The sequence below is a fragment of the Ochotona princeps genome, chromosome 6 (assembly GCF_030435755.1).
Source record: "Ochotona princeps isolate mOchPri1 chromosome 6, mOchPri1.hap1, whole genome shotgun sequence".
NCBI lineage: Eukaryota > Metazoa > Chordata > Mammalia > Lagomorpha > Ochotonidae > Ochotona > Ochotona princeps.
In genome coordinates, this window is record NC_080837.1 from 4,871,570 (window position 1) to 4,887,534 (window position 15,965).

The 15,965-nt window shown below is 42.7% G+C and overlaps 1 protein-coding gene across 2 annotated transcripts in view; it reads left to right on the forward strand.

Moving 5' to 3' along the window:
• PEAK1 (pseudopodium enriched atypical kinase 1) overlaps nucleotides 1-15,965 on the forward strand; it is a 313,213-nt gene that overhangs the window by 126,044 nt on the left and 171,204 nt on the right. For both annotated transcript variants that reach the window (XM_058665498.1, XM_058665497.1), the window contains one exon: nucleotides 1,988-2,069. The gene's annotated coding sequence lies outside the window, so the exon portion shown is untranslated. The remainder of the gene's footprint in view (nucleotides 1-1,987; nucleotides 2,070-15,965) is intronic.

A 15,965-nucleotide genomic window follows, 5' to 3' on the forward strand; every position in this document is an offset into this window, starting at 1 on the left:
AAGCCAGGAGCTTCTTCCCAGTCTCTCATGAGTGTAGGATCCCAAGGGCTTGGGCCATCCTCTGCTGTTCTCCCAGTCCAAAAGCAGGGAGCTAGTTCAGAGCTGGAGCAGCCAGGACAGAAACTGGCACCCACATGGGATGCTGGCATCACAGAGTGGAGGATTAGGATGCTGTGCCACCATGTCAACCCCAAGATTTCCATTTTAACCCAATCATTTTGGCAGCAGTATAGCAAATAAATTGGAGGTAGGATAAAGGTAGACATAGGAGGATGAATTAGATTACTAATTGGATCACGACAAGAGCCAAAGCCCGGCGTGGGATACTCTCTGTAGGGACAGAGGGAGGCGGGAGACTTGGAAAGTGTGTAGAGAGGTCAGAATAGAAAGAAGGTGGTTGGTAAAATGTGCGGTGGCGACCAAGCTGAGTTTGAGCCGTTGTAGCTGTGGTGTTACTAATGACTTTGAAAAGAAGAACAGATTTGAGGAAAAGAGGAGCAGCGGAGGTGTGGTGACAGAGATTTTGCTTATGGTTCCCTCAGGCGAGAGAGTGCGGTTCAGAGGCAAGGTCAGGGTTCGGATCACTCACTCATGAGTCCTGCCAGTCGTTCTGGGAGCACAGAGCATGTGGTGAAGCAGTGGAACGAGTGAACCCTGAGAGGGCGCGAAAAGGCGTGGCCCAAGGAGAAGGAAAAGGGTCTTTGGTTAAATACTCCTACGAAGAGAACAGCAGCAGCTTTGTGGGAGCCTCACTTGGAATGGTACATTGGGTCATATTATGTAGTAGAAAGGCAGTATGTATGTAAATTTGCCACCCTGTCCAGCTGGAAGATGTTTTATTTTCTTTGAGATTTCATTAAATGCTGTATCAAGTTTCATGACTTGACAAGAACTGTTTTTAAATCCGTGGTATTTCATGAGCAGCTACTATAACCTAGACCCTGTATTAAATGTGTTATCTGTATCTTTTCATTTTATCCCTAAAATAATCCTATAGGAGTAGGTTTTATCATGTCCATTTTTGTATTTGAAGAACCTGAGGGTAATAAAGGGTGACTTTTTCACACTTTGTGTAATTCTAAAATTTAATCACTTAGCCACTAGTGCTCTATTGCATATTTAGAAACCACCCCAAATTCTTAAATCTCTTATTCTGCTTCTTTAATATAAATTACTCTAGCCCAAAGGTGCTGACTTACACTTAATTATGCACAGTCAAACTTGTGTGGCTTAGCCTGGTAGTTGGACACCATAAAAGCACCGAGGCATTACTTAATTCTTTTCATGTGAGTCAATATTTATTTTTCTTTCTTTTATGTGTGTGTGCATGCGCACACATGCATGCAGAAGCCTAGGGTAATAATCTATTTCTTCATTTTTTCTGCTGACACTTTGCTTTAAATGTGTCCTAAACTGATGATGTTCTAAAACCCTGTGTGTCTACTCGGTTTTAAGAACTCCACAGCAGAGTTTGTCAAGTATCTTACCAACAAGATTTAGAGATCTGCAGAGTACAAACATGACTGGTCTTCTTGTCTCAACTGAAATTATATACAAACTATGATGTGTATCTTCCTGGGCATTCAATTCCAGGTCTTTACTAGACTTTGTGTAACTCAGCACTCTCTCTCTACCTAAAAAGTTATGAGCGCTTTAAGAACGATGGTTTTTGGCATAGTGTAATAACCTGTAATACTTTCTGTAATTCCTGAGTATTTACGTCATCTTCACTGAAAGTATTGCTATTTTTGAAAAATTTTTTGTACCAAGGAACATTTTTATTTATATGAAAGAAAACTTATTTTGACTGCTTAAACCTATGGCATTTTCAGTTGTATGAATCAGCTAAAATATTGTATTGCTTTAAAACAGATCAAACAGTATGTAAAAGGCTGATTCTGCTTCATGGCGGATTAAAAATACTTGAATATAAGGCATGTTTCAAATGCTCTTCACTAATATGTGCCTCCCCTTCCTTTTCCTGTAGGAAAGGAATATTTGTGGCCCATTCACAAGGAAAGAAAAAGAAACGAGGACACGGTGTCCGGAGTTGACGCGAATTAAGCCTGGTTTGTATTTTTCCTTTCCATAATGTAGCATGTTTATCCTACCTTTGAATCCTTTTGTAAATTGATCTCCTGCCTCATCCCACCAGCAAATCTTACAATTTTGAACCTCGCTCATAATAGTATGGAAGATAGAGAGATAAAGAGGACATGCCCTTTTCAGAGTGTTTACAGTGTTAACTGTGACTATGAAAAGCAAACCGATGAAGCACTAGACAGCATTCTCACTGTAAGATGAGAAGTTTTGTGAGGTTTGGTAAACTGCTCCAGGTCACAAGCTCTTCAGACTTTATCCGGGATTCAAACTCATGTCTGTTGATTTCAAACCTGATTGGCCCCATTATAGTCAGGGCTGGCTGCGGTGCAGCTCCTGATTGCTGAAGCTGAGGCCAGGGACTTGGAGGTTTTCACTTAAGGAAGCCCTCTGAGGAACACAAAGACCAGAAAACATTCTCTATTTCCCTAAAGTTTAGGAGATCAGAGAAAAGAACTAGTGTTTGTGGATGCTTACTGTGTCCTGTGTCCCAGACGACTGTTGTATGGCCCCAACATGAACTGCCTGATGCAATTCACTATAGCCAAGTACAATATTTGATGTTATCCCTGTGTGGGGTTGTTTTGTTTTGTTTTGTTTTTTAAGAAGCGGTTAGAAGGAGGGAGAGAAATCTTGTATCTACTGGTTTACCCCCCAATAGCCTCCATGCTAGGGCCGGGCCAAGTCAGTGTCAGGAACAAGGGCTCCATCTGGGTATCCCACATGGGTGGCAGGGGCCCAAGCATTCCTTAGTTGGTAGCAAAAGCAGAACCCAAATCTTTTTTGGGAGGGGCTAGACAGGGTTTGCGTCATGCCCATAGACCTCAAATTGGTCATCACACAAATCAGACAAGTAGCTAGACAGTTTGGTCTGAGCTGCTTTGGCCTGTTGGCGTCATTCGTAAACATTCAGCTACTAGCAGTTTAATCATCTGATCAAAATATATTTGCATCTTTTTACTAAACCTTTCATTGTAACCAGTTTGAAAAAGCAATTGCTAAAGCTGCTTGATGCCATGGTGAAGGTAGATTTGAAATCCACAAAATTGTGAAGGTGATGGTCACGGCCTTGGTATGACAGAAAGAACTTGGGGCTGGGAATCAGGAAGACTCAGACCTAAACCCCCATTTTCCTACTGACCTATGTGCTGTTGACACTTCTCTGCTTTCACACTTATTTGGTAAGAGGAGAAGGCTAATTGTTTCCCCAGGTTGCTTAATTAATTATGAAAGTATGCTGTCAGAAGGGTGCTTTTTTTTTCAACGTGTTTCAAATGTAAATATCAAAGAATGTTTAGAAATCCTCTGAGATCACTTAATTGCATCCTCCTATGGGATGGATGAAGAGAACAAGGCACTCATATTTGAATGGAACTATAAACACTTCACAGCTCTCCCACACACACCGCAGCCACGTGGCTTCCACATCATATTGATCCTCAAAGTGAAGTTGCTCAGGGCCACACAGTCAGATCTGGACTCAGTGACTCTCAGGCTGAAGTTTATGTTAACTGTGGGTGTTTGGCCTTAGCTGGGAACATATCTGCAACCTGCTTTAGGGTGCCTGGGTCCTGGAACCACCCAGCTTTTGACTGCAACTTCTGCTGATGCAGACCCCGAGAGGCAGCATTCAGGGCTCAAGTGCTTGTGTTTCTGGCACTGTGTCAGAGACCTTGGCCCACTTCCCAACTCCCAGCTTCCATCCCAGCCTGGGACCATTTCATATACTGGGGGAGTGAATCTACCCATGGGGGCTCTCTTGCTTTCTCTATGTATCTGTCTTTTTCTCCTTGCCTTTCAAAAATAAATTAATTAACTCATTAATTTTACCATGTTTTCTTGCTTTAATGACAAGGTTTATTATTATGTGAAAATGATAATTCAATGTTTTATGAAACAAATCAAAGCAAGAATAGAAAAACATGTTTTCTAGCATGAAATCAGTAGTGCTACAGTGGTATAAGTAGCAGAAACACAGAAGCAAGCAAATAGCAAAAAACTAAAATCTATGAATTGATGTAATATTTGTTTTCACTTATTCCTGGGTTAAGAATAAGCATAACTGACTTTTTGTGTCCTTGTGTTCACCAGTAGTGAACCATTTGGTTTGCTTTATGCTAACAAATAATTCAAGAAGACTGTACTTTAGAGAGAAGTATTTACAAGTTGTAGTTGAGCCAAGGAGAACCAAAACAGTTAATTCAAAAGGATAGAATAAAATGAATGAGTTTGGAAAAATCTGCGGCTATATGCAGAATTAGGCAATTATTTCACCACTTGATGGAGGTCTTACTTCTCCACTCTTCAGTTGTGGAGGCATTGTTTCAAGACAATATGTGTGTTTATGCCCATGACCTTCCTGTGTAGAGCAAAAAAAAAAAATTAATTTCTCTCATTAACTTTCTATAAAACAAAACCAAAAATTTTTTAATTAGAAAAAAAAAGCTTAAAACTAGCGTGTGAATGTTAAGTGATCCTCCTTCCATTTATTCTGTTGGTCTCCAAATTGTCCTTCCTTTAAAAGTAACTGATTTTTCTGGATTATATGGCATGATGGCGCTTTCTCTGTAGATAAGAAAATATGTTCCTGAAAAAAATCTCTAATTTTTACTTTATACTATAATTCCCAAGAGGCCAACTGTCTTTATTCTGCAGAATAAGTAAAAACATGATCTTTGATCTCCCTAATAATCCTGCTCAAGTAAGGAAAACAGTAACAGAGGGAGTTGGTATAGAAGACAGTTTGAAGGCAGTCTTACAAGGTCTGACTCAGAAAAGACAAATGCATTATGTCCTTCCTGAAGCCACTGATCCTTGAGGTCCTCCTGCCCAGCAGCTGCTGTGCTTCCCACATGCCCTGTCCTGCAGAGCCCACCTGCTCCCACCTCCCACCAGCAAGGGGCTGGGGAATTCTGGGAAATGATGCTTGATGCGGACTTGACTGGACCTCGGCTTGACTTCTCAGCTGTGTATCTGACCTCAGCACATATGCCAGGTTTTTGTTTGTTTGTTTTCCACCAATTGCCTTATGATACTTTAAAGAAGGAAATAAAAGGCCACTTCACAGTAGCCGATCTTTAGTTTCAGGGATAACTCCAGAGCTGGTTTTGTGGAAAATTCAAGTGCCTGCCACAAACAGTTTCATAAAATTGTTTTTGTTATACTATGATTGTGTCTTGCTTCCCCAGACTATAGTCTGAACTATTTTTAGCTTCTCATTGGCCAGCTGTGATTCAGTGGTCACAACAGAACTGTGACAATTTGCTCAGGGCTTGGAATCTTCATGGACAACTTGGCTGGCTCCTGTGATTTGTGAATTTCCCTCATTTGGCCTTGGGGTTTAAAAATTTCTGATGGAGAGTCAACTGCAGCTAGCCAGGCCCCTGGACTGGTTGTCTGCATGCACGTGTGTGGCCCTGTGAGTCAGAAGGCTTGGTTTTAGTACATTAATCCTTTTCACTCATTACTTATTTCTTTAAAGACATGATTGAAACATTAAGTTTTTCTCCCCAGTTTTGACAAATCAAGTAGCATTGAAGTGCTTTGCCTTGTTTTGTTTTTTTAAAGATTTATTCATTTTTTTACTGGAAAGTTAGATTCACAGATAGGGAGATCTTCTGTCCACTGATTCACTCCCCAAGCGGCAGCAACAGCAGGAGCTGAGCCAATCCGAAGCCAGGAGCTTCTTCCAGGTCTCCCACGCGGGTGCAGGGTCCCAAGGCTTTGGGCCATCCTCTGCTGTTTTCCCAGGCCACAAGCAGGGAGCCGGATGGGAAGCAGGGCCAGCGTCCACATGGAATCCCAGCGCATGAAAGACGAGGACTCCAGCCATGAAGCTACCGCGCCAGACCCAAAGTGCTTTGTCTTTAATACAGATTCATTTCTCTATGTAATCATGTTTTAGTATCAAGATACTTTCTACAAAAGAAGTCAATAATGAGAAGTGTGGAGGCTCAAAACACTAACAGGTGCTTTAGAAGGTCACGTTTAGTACATCTGGAGGGTGACAGCGAGGGAAATACCTAGCCGATGTGCATGAGTGTGACTAACACCCAGTGTGTGAGTGTGGTGTCTGCATGTGTGTGTGGGGGAGTGTGAATAACACCCATTGTGTGAGTGTCGTGTCTGCATGTGTGTGTGGGGGGGGGAGGGAGTGTGAGTAACACCCAGTGTGTGAGTGTGGTGTCTGCATGTGTGTGTGGGGGAGGTGGGGGAGTGTGAGTAACACCCAGTGTGTGAGTGTGGTGTCTGCATGTATGTGGGGGGGAGGTGGGGGAGTGTGACTAACACCCAGTGTGTGAGTGTGGTGTTTGTACGTGTGTGGAGGGGAGGAGTGTGACTAACACCCAGTGTGTGAGTGTCGTGTCTGCATGTGTTTGGGGGGGAAGAGTGTGACTAACACCCGGTGTGTGATTGTGGTGTTTGTACGTGTGGGGGGGGAGGAGTGTGACTGACACCCTGTGTGTGAGTGTCATGTCTGCATGTGTTTGGGGGGGGGGAGTGTGACTAACACCCGGTGTGTGATTGTGGTGTTTGTACGTGTGGGGGGGGGAGGAGTGTGACTAACACCCAGTGTGTGAGTGTGGTGTCTGCATATGTGGGGGAGTGGTAACTAGCAACACCCAGAAAGTGAAAAAACAATTTGATTTACAGCTTCCTTTCCTCAACAGTCCATCTTAAAGTTTGACATGATGATGGGGTTACAAGGAAAAGCTGATTAGTTTTCTATTTAACAATGAAATGATTAGGCATAACCTAGGACTTCATTTTCTATCTTAGTATTGTGATTGAAATTATTAAATAAGATGATACATATTTTTAAAATCTTACTTGTAAGATTAGTGAACTAATCTAAGACATGAATGTCTTGCCACTTGGTTATTTGAGTTTACCAGAGAAGAATACTATCAAGCAGGTATATTCAAAACGTTGACTGCTTTCTAGCATATAGATATACAATCTTAGTGTTTTTTTTTCCTTTGTCAAAGTGAGAAGATAGGATAATTCTCAAAAGCACTCAGAGATTATTCTGCCAGATGAAACTTTTGTTGGAATAGGAAATCATTTGCTCTTGAGCGGCTTCTTCTTTTTAAAGATGTATTTCTTTTTATTGCAAAGTCAGATATACAGAGAAGAGACAGAGAGAAAGATCTTCCATCCGATGATTCACTCCCCAAGTGGCCGCAACGGCCGGTGCTGCGCTGATCCGAAGCCGGGAACCAGGAACCTCTTCCGGGTCTCCCAAACGCGGGTGCAGGGTCCCAAGGCTTTGGACCGTCCTCAACTGCTTTCCCAGGCCACAAGCAGGGAGCTGGATGGGAAGTGGAGCTGCCAGGATTAGAATCCACGGACATATGGGATCCCGGTGCGTTGTTCAAGGCGAGGACTTTAGCCGCTAGGCCACAGCGCCGGGCCCTTCTTTTTTTTTTAATGGAACTCTCTCTCCAACAAAAGTTTAAACCAGAGGATGTTAATTACAACTTCTTTTCTATGAACACAAAATTTTATCTCAAAATTTGATGAACTTCTTTGCCAACGTTGCCTATTCTTACATAGAAATGGAATATTTCAATATAATATTTGCCAATCTGAAACATTGATGGTCTTCAGATCTACGAAAGTAGCAGAAGATTACAGAAGGTGTGGGGACACTAAATCTTATGTAAAGAACCAAAAAAAAAATGTATTTGACCATTATGAATGATTCCTAGACCAGTAATGCAAATATCACGTCTTATAAAATTAATAACGATAGAGCTGGCATTGTGGCGTTAAGCTACTGCTTATGATGCCAGCATCCCATATTGTAGTGGGATTTTGAATCCCAGATGGCTCCTCTTTCCATCCACCTCCCATCTACCTTCCTGCCTACGAAGATAACTGAAGGTGGCCCAAATACTTGGGTGCCTGACACCCATGTGGGAGACTCAGATTGGAATTCCAGCCTCCTGACTTTGGCCTGGCCCAGTCATGGGTGTTGCGGCCATTTGGAGTGTGGACCTGCAGGTGGAAGATTAAATAATATTTTAAATATTAGGCATGGCAGACATTATTTTGTTAGTAAGGATATCAGTTCACAGACTGTATATCAAACTATGGAGATTACCTGACATGAGAAAAGTTAATAAACTCTTGTACAATCCTTATAGTCTGCGGTCTGATTATTCCAAAGAGGGAAAATATTCAAAGCTAGTAAGGTCAGATGTTTGGAATTCATTAAAAGAAGATGTAAAACCAGTAACGGCAAAGATTGTAAACCAAGCACACTGTCTGTAGTGCTAGAGTCCATATAAAGATGTATCATATTCCTTGTTAATTCTGAGATAGTAAAAGCTTAGCAGAAGCCTAGACTAGGAAGAGGCTTTGGAAGCCATTTTACAAAGGAAAACCAAGGACGAGAAATTAAATTCAAACACCATGTGGATAGTTACAGAATTAAAACTAGAATGATCTTTACAGATCTAAAAAAAAAAATTGAAGAGCTGAGAGCACAGATTCAAGCCCTGGCTACTCTGCTTTTGGTCTAACTCCCTGCTCATGGGATGTGAAAGCCCCAGAAGATGGCCCAAGTGCTTGGTTACCCATATTCATGTGAGAAACCCGGATGATGAGGTCCCTGGCTCTTGGCTTTGGTCTGGTCCAGTCCTGGCCATTGCAGGGCTATATCTCCCCTTTCTCCAACACCGCTTTTCAAATACGTAAAACTAATTTTTTAAAAAAACTCTCCTGAAGCCTAACCGTAGGCAACTACTGAACTGTAGTCCATCCCTGTTTTGCTTGTTACCAAAGTATTTCAGAAAGAAAGTATTCTCTTTGTGAGGTCATCTGTAGTGTTTGTACTGGTGGTTCATTCTTTCAGTTACTGAGTAGTATTCTGTTTTAAAACTATATCACTATTATCCTGTTAGTTGCGGCTCCTTCCAGTGTTTATTTAGAACTCTGTTTTAGAACAATTTGACGCTCACAGTTAGAAAAGATAGTAACAGCTATACCCCATACTACCCCACCCCACCCCCATGTATGTGTAGTCTCCCCTATTTTTAATGTCTTCAGTCATAGGGCACATTTCTTAAAGTTGATGAGCTCACATTGAGATGTTACAGTCACCCAAACTTCACAGTGCACATTGGGGTTCACTTGTAGGGCTGCACACAATTGCACGGTCTGTGGATTCGGGCAGGTGCACAGTGGCATGCGTGCATGACAGCTGTAACCTATGGAATAGTATAGCAGACGTTGAAGCACTCTAAGTGCCTGGCCTCCTGTTCATCCCTCCCTCTGTTTCAGCCCCTGGCAGCTCACTGATACTTTTTATACTCTCTGTAGATTTACCTTTGCCAGAATGTCATGTAACTGGAATCATAGTCTGCAGCCTTTTCAGTTTGACTTCCTAGTTTGGGGGGAAAGAAAGTTTATTGGAAACGCAGGTTTGCAGAGAGAAGGAGAGACAGCAGAAAGGTCGGCCATCTGCTAGTTCACAACCCAGATGGCCGCAATAACCAGAGCTGATTCAATCTGAAGCCAGAAGCCAGAAGAGCTGCTTTCGGGTTTCCCATGCGGGTGCAGGTCCCAAGGCTTTGGGCTGTCCTCTACTGCTTTCCCAGGCCACAAGCAGGGAGCTGCATGGGAAGTAGAGTATCCAAGACATGAAGCGGTACTCATATGGGATGCTTGGAGTTGGAGCATTGGCCAGTTGAACCATTGTGCAAGACCCCTTAGTTCTGGTTTTAAATCAATATGTATAGAAATGTTCACTCATGTTTCCCATGTTATTTAAATTTTATGTAGCTGTAGAACAATGTCAAGATCAGGAAATCCACATCAGTGTAACGTAAGAATACTTCTTTGATATTGTATTATTTTTTAAATATTTATTTCATTTTTATTGGAAAGTCAAATATACAGAGAGAAAGAGAGACAGAGAATAAGATCTTCCATCCATTGATTCACTCTCCAAGTAGCCACAATGGCTGGAGCTGTGCCAATCCAAAGTCAGGTGCCTGGGGCATCTTCTGGGTCCCCCATGTGGGTGCAGGATCCCAAGGCTTTGGGCTGTCAACAACTACTTTCCCAGGCCATAAGGAGGGAACTGGATGGGAAGCAGGGCCACCATGGTTAGAACTGGAACCCATTTCAGATCCCGGCGCATGCAAGGGCAAGAGTTTAGCTGCTAGGCTACTGCACCTGGCCCGGCCACTGTATTATTTGTACATCCATGTAGCCAGTACTACAACAAAGGGACAGAATTATTCCATTAGCACATTTTTCTCTTGTTCCCTGCTGTTTTAAAACAAACCTTTGTTTTCATCTACTTGAAAGGCGGAGAGAAATTAATCTTACATATGCTGGTTTCCCTCCCCCAAATGTCTGAAGCAACCAGCAGAAGCCAAGAGCCTGAAACCGTTTTGGGGTCTCCCACACAGGTGGCAGGTGTCCAAATCCTCCAGCCATCATTTGCTGCCTCCTAGGATGAATTAGCAGGAAGCAGGATCAGAAAGAGGTGCTAGGGCTGGAACTGGCTCTCTGATTATGGACCCCAGTGTAGACGATACTTCTTTATTACCACAGGTATCAGTCATCCCAGCATGCAATTTTTTTCCCCTTAGGAGTTGAGCACGACATCTTGTCGCTTAAAATCACTAAACACTTGTCCAAATTGCCAACTTCACTGCTCTTTAGCGATTATATTCTGTCTTCCCTTTTTCAGACTAGTCAGAGTCTTATCAATTGCATTCATTTTCTTTCAAAGAACCTGTTTTTTACTTCATGGATTTTTCTATATTTTTAGGTGTCTATTTTATTGACTTCTGTTCTTCATTATTTTGTTACTGTCTACTTAATTTTGGCTTAATTTGCTCCTTTTGTCTAACTGCCTTTCCTGGAAGCTTGAATAATTGACTTTAGGCCTTTTATCTCCCAATAATGATACAGAAAATGATAAATGTCCTCCAAGCACCTTTTTAGCAGGATATCACGGGTTTCCATGTGTTGGGTTTTCATTATCATTGAATTCAGAACTTACCTTGCGTTTCTTACTTGGTCCACGGATTATTTCAGAAGCTATTGCTTAGTTTCTAAGTATTTGGGGAATTTCACATTTAAGTCCACTGTGATGAGAGGATGTACTTTACATAGTTGCTTTTTGATAATCATTTTCATTGATTTGATTCTTTGAGAAACGAAGGAGGAAGGGAAGGAGAAGGAGAGATCTCATCTGCTAGTTCACTCCCTCGGTGCCTGCGACAGCTGGGTAGGGCCAGGCCAGTGTCAAGAGACAGACTTCAGTCTCGTTCTCCCACATGGATGTTGGCAGTGTCCCACGTATTTGAGCCATCATCCATTGCTTTCCACGGAAGCAGAAAGCTAGAATCTGGAACAGACCTAGGACTTGAACCCAGCCACTCCGATGCAGATGTCCTCAGTGGCAGTTAAACGTGCCAAATACATGCCCCCTGTATTTGGTTTCAGTCTTTTTGACTCTTATAGGCTTAATTCTTGGCTCGGCACACTTCTTGGTAAATAGTTGATGGGCGCTGTGGAAAGTTAGGCTCTGCCATGTGGATTGGAAAGCTCTGTGAACCTGAAATTCATCTGAGTGTGCTGCCCAGGTGTTTGTATCCTCCCTGTGCTGTGAGGGCTCTGGCCCTGCCGTGACAGAGGGGAGCGTTGATGTCTACCACGGAAGTTGTATTCATGTCTCTTTTCTGTCCTGTCAGCTTTTGCTTTGTAGATACGGTACTATGCACACACTTCTATAATTAGTTTAGCTTTTAAATAAATTAATCAACCCCTTGGTCATAAAAAAAGACCCTTGGATAGCAGTACTGTTTTGTCTTCTTTTTCTGATATGTGACTTGTCCAAGTTTCTTAAAATTCCAGTGTGCATGATGTATCTTTCATCCATTTACTTTTATCCTATTTCTTTATGTTTGCTATGAAACAGTTATAGCATGTATGTAGGTCTTTTCTTGTTGTTGTTGTTCTTTTAATTGGAGTACTCAGATGATTTACAGGGAATGCATTACTGTGATTGGTTATATTTTACTTTTGAGAGAAGAGAGAAAAAGAGAATGCCCATTAGCAAGTTTTTCCCTTACGTGCTTACCATGGCCAGGACAGGCCAGACACAAAGCCAAGAGTCCAGCACTCAAGCCAGGCTGCCCTGTGGGCAGCAGGAGCACAGTGCCTTGAGTCATGGGCACTGTTCTTCAGGGGCTGCATTACCTGGCAGCTGGAGCAGGGAGGAAAGCCAGGGATTGAAACTAGGCATCCCTGCTGGGCTGCGGCAGCTGAACTGGCATCTTACCTACCAGGCCAAGTACCCACTCCAACATGGTTGGTTTTTAAATCTACCATCTTGCACTTTATTTCCTGTTAACCCTTCACCTACATTAATAATGCTTTTGGATATTCTGTGTCAGGTAATTTGTGCCACCCCCCCCACCACCAATTGGCTAATTGTTTGGGTTTTAGTGATTGTTCTTTGATTATGACATGCCTCTTTAGCTTATTATAATCTGTTCAATAACATTGTAACCCTTTGTGTATAATAAGCAACTTTTTTGAGGTTTTATTTACTTTTATTGGAAAGTCAGATTTACATAGAGAAGGAAATACAGAGAGAAACATCTTACATCTGCTGGTTCACTCCCCACATAACCACAATGGCTGGAACTGAGCTAATTCGAAGCCAGGAGCCAGGAGCCTTTTCTGGGTCTCCCATACGGGTGCAGGATCCCAAGGCTTTGGACCATCCTCAGCTGCTTTCCCAGGCCACAAGCAGGGAGCTGGATGGGAAGTGGAGCAGCCAGGACACAAACTGGTACCCGTATGGTTTCAAGGGGAGGATTAACCAATTGAGCCACTGCACCATACCCAATAAACAACCATTGTAACAGTGTTCCTTCATGTCTCATGCAGTTTTCTCTCTGAGCTTCATTTTGAATAAATTACAGTGCTGTTGACTTGTATCTGGTGTTCTTCAGTATATAATCTAATAACCCATGTAATTAAACTTCTTTTTCAAAAATTATGTATTTTTTATCTCAGGAAGTTCTTTTTAAAGAATCTCCATTTCTCTCTTCATTGTATTTCTGTTTTCATTTGCATCCTCTAATGTTAGAGAACTTGGTTATAGTGCTTTTAATGTCTCCATTTGCTGATTCTGTTCCTATCATGTAAGGGTCTTTCTCCACTGACTGAAATCTTTTCTGATCATGAATAATATGTTCATGCATCTTACAATATCCAATATTTCTTTTAGTAAGTGATAATTACTTGTGAAGTTTACATTCTTGGGTTCTAAACTTTTTCTATACTTTTCTATACTTTTTTGGGTAAATATTTATTTATTTTTATTTGAAAGGGAGATTTAGAGAGAGAAGGAGAGACAGACAGAAAGCTCGTCCCGCTGCTGGTTTACTCCCCAAATGGCCTCAGTGGCCAGAGCTGAGCCAGTGTGAAGCCAGGAGCCAGGAGCCTCTTCTGGGTCTCCCATGTGGTTACAGGGTCCCAAGGATTTGAGTTATCCTCTCCTGCTTTCCCAGGTCATAAATAGGGATTTGGAATAGGAAGTGGAGCAATCGGGACACATACACCATGGTGCCCATATGGGATGCTGGTGCTTGGAGTTGGAGGAGTAGCCAATTGAGCCATTACACTGACTCCTATCAAATACTGAAACATAAAAGAGGTTTTCCCTTAAAGGCAGTTTTGTTCAGTGTATCTTAGCTCTTTTCAGGCATATCTAGAACAGCTTTTCTAGACTGCTTTCCTCCTTGCTTCCGTGCCCTGGCCCGCCCTGGGGTCCCTACTGATTTGCAGCGTGTATCCAGTAATGTTTTCTCCCTGACAAGAGAGAGAACATACAGAATTGTTGGCTCTCTGTCAGCTATGACTTGTCATTCCTCTTACAAACTCCATGGCAACTTTCTCTCCTTAAAAGTTCTTCCCTCTTCTCAAGAAATTTTACCTTTCTTGTGTCTACATTTTTACCTCACTAAATACTCAACCACACCCTTGCCCAGAGCAATAGAGCTCCCCTCCTCACCACCTGGAACTTTTGCCCGTTTTTCTGCTACTTTGGCCTCCTGGCACTCTCCTCTCTGTCTCTGCCCGTGACTAGGATAGCGAGGCCCTGCCTCCCCGTCCTGGTAAATCATTTCCTGCTGCAGAGCTTGGAGCGTGGTAGGCCCTGCCTCGTGCGTCTCCCTTTTCCTGCATGGCCTTGCTGAAAGCACACTGCTTCCAGGGGCCTGCTGATTCCTGCGTGATCAGCAACAGAAATTGAGTCATCCTAGAATGAGTTTTAATGTGCACACTCTGCTAGGTTCAGAAACCCTCAAAAAATCCTTATTTTTTTTTCTAACACTGAATCACTGGCGCTCATTGGTTCTGTGTTGTCACTGATTGCCTTTAAATCAGAAACAGTGGGAAGAAAATGATGTATCATACCTAAGAAGTTCTACAAATTAGAAAAATGTATTTCTTGAGGTTATGAAGAGTATTTCAATATTATGAGGTAGTAAATTTAAATATAAAATTGCTGCTTAGCAGTTGTTAGGTTAGAATAACATGCCTGGGCCCAGCGACATGGCCTAGCGGCTAAAGTCCTCGCCTTGAACACGCCGGGATCCCACATGGACGCCGGTTCTAATCCCGGCAGCTCCACTTCCCATCCAGCTCCCTGCTTGTGGCCTGGGAAAGCAGTCGAGGACGGCCCAAAGTCTTGGGACCCTGCACCCGTGTGGGAGACCAGGAAGAGGTTCCTGGTTCCTGGCTCCGGATCGGCGCGTACCGACCCGTTGCGGCTCACTTGGGGAGTGAATCATGGGACAGATCTTCCTCTCTGTCTCTCCTCCTCTCTGTATATCTGACTTTGCAATAAAATGAATAAATCTTAAAAAAAGAGTAACATGCCTGACAATCATCACACGTGATGTTGCAAAGCAGAATTCAAATGATTTTAGAGGCTAGGCATGTTGAAGATCCTTCCTGTCAGATATTAACAGATGGTCACTGTAAAGGGCCAAAAACCCACATCTCTCTTCTATTGCCCCTTGACTCTGTGGCTCAAGGACAACCTCAGAAAATGAAACAAATGAGTGAATCATTTTTGGATAAAACCTTATGGGCAATGAAATTTGAATTTCATCTCATTTTTAAAAAGTGTTTATTTGTTTATTTGAAAAGCAGAATTAGAGAAAACTGCTGTCTACTGGTTCACTTTTTTTTTTCTTTTGGTAAAGATTTATTTATTTTCATTGCAAAGTCAGATATATAGAGAGGAGGAGAGACAGAGAGGAAGATCTTCTGTCCAATGGTTCACTCCCCAAGTAGCCGCAATGGCTGGAGCTGAGCCAATCCGAAGCCAGGAGCCAAAAGCTTCTTCCAGGTGTCCCCACGTGGGTGCAGGCTCCCAAGGCATTGGGTTGTCCTCAACTGCCTTCCCAGGCCACAAGCAGAGAGCTGGATGGGAAGCGGGGCTGCAGGGTTAGAACCGGCGACCATATGGGATCCTGGTGCGTGCAAGGCGAGGGCTTTAATCACTGCACTATCACGCCAGGCCCCTGGTTCACTTTCCAAATGACTGCAGCAGCAAGGCTGAACCAGGCCAGTTTCAGGATTCTGGAACTTGATCCAGATCTTCCAAATGGGTGACAGGTGCTCAACAATTTGGGTCATTGTCTACTGCTTTCTAGGCACATTGGCCAGGAGTTGGATTGGAAATGGAGCAGCCAGGATTCAAACCCACTCTCATGTGGGATACTGGAGTCATAAGGTAGCAGTTTATGATATTGCTACAGTGCTAGCCCCTCATCATATTCATACTTTTATGAATATTTAGATATTATTTTAGATTTTTT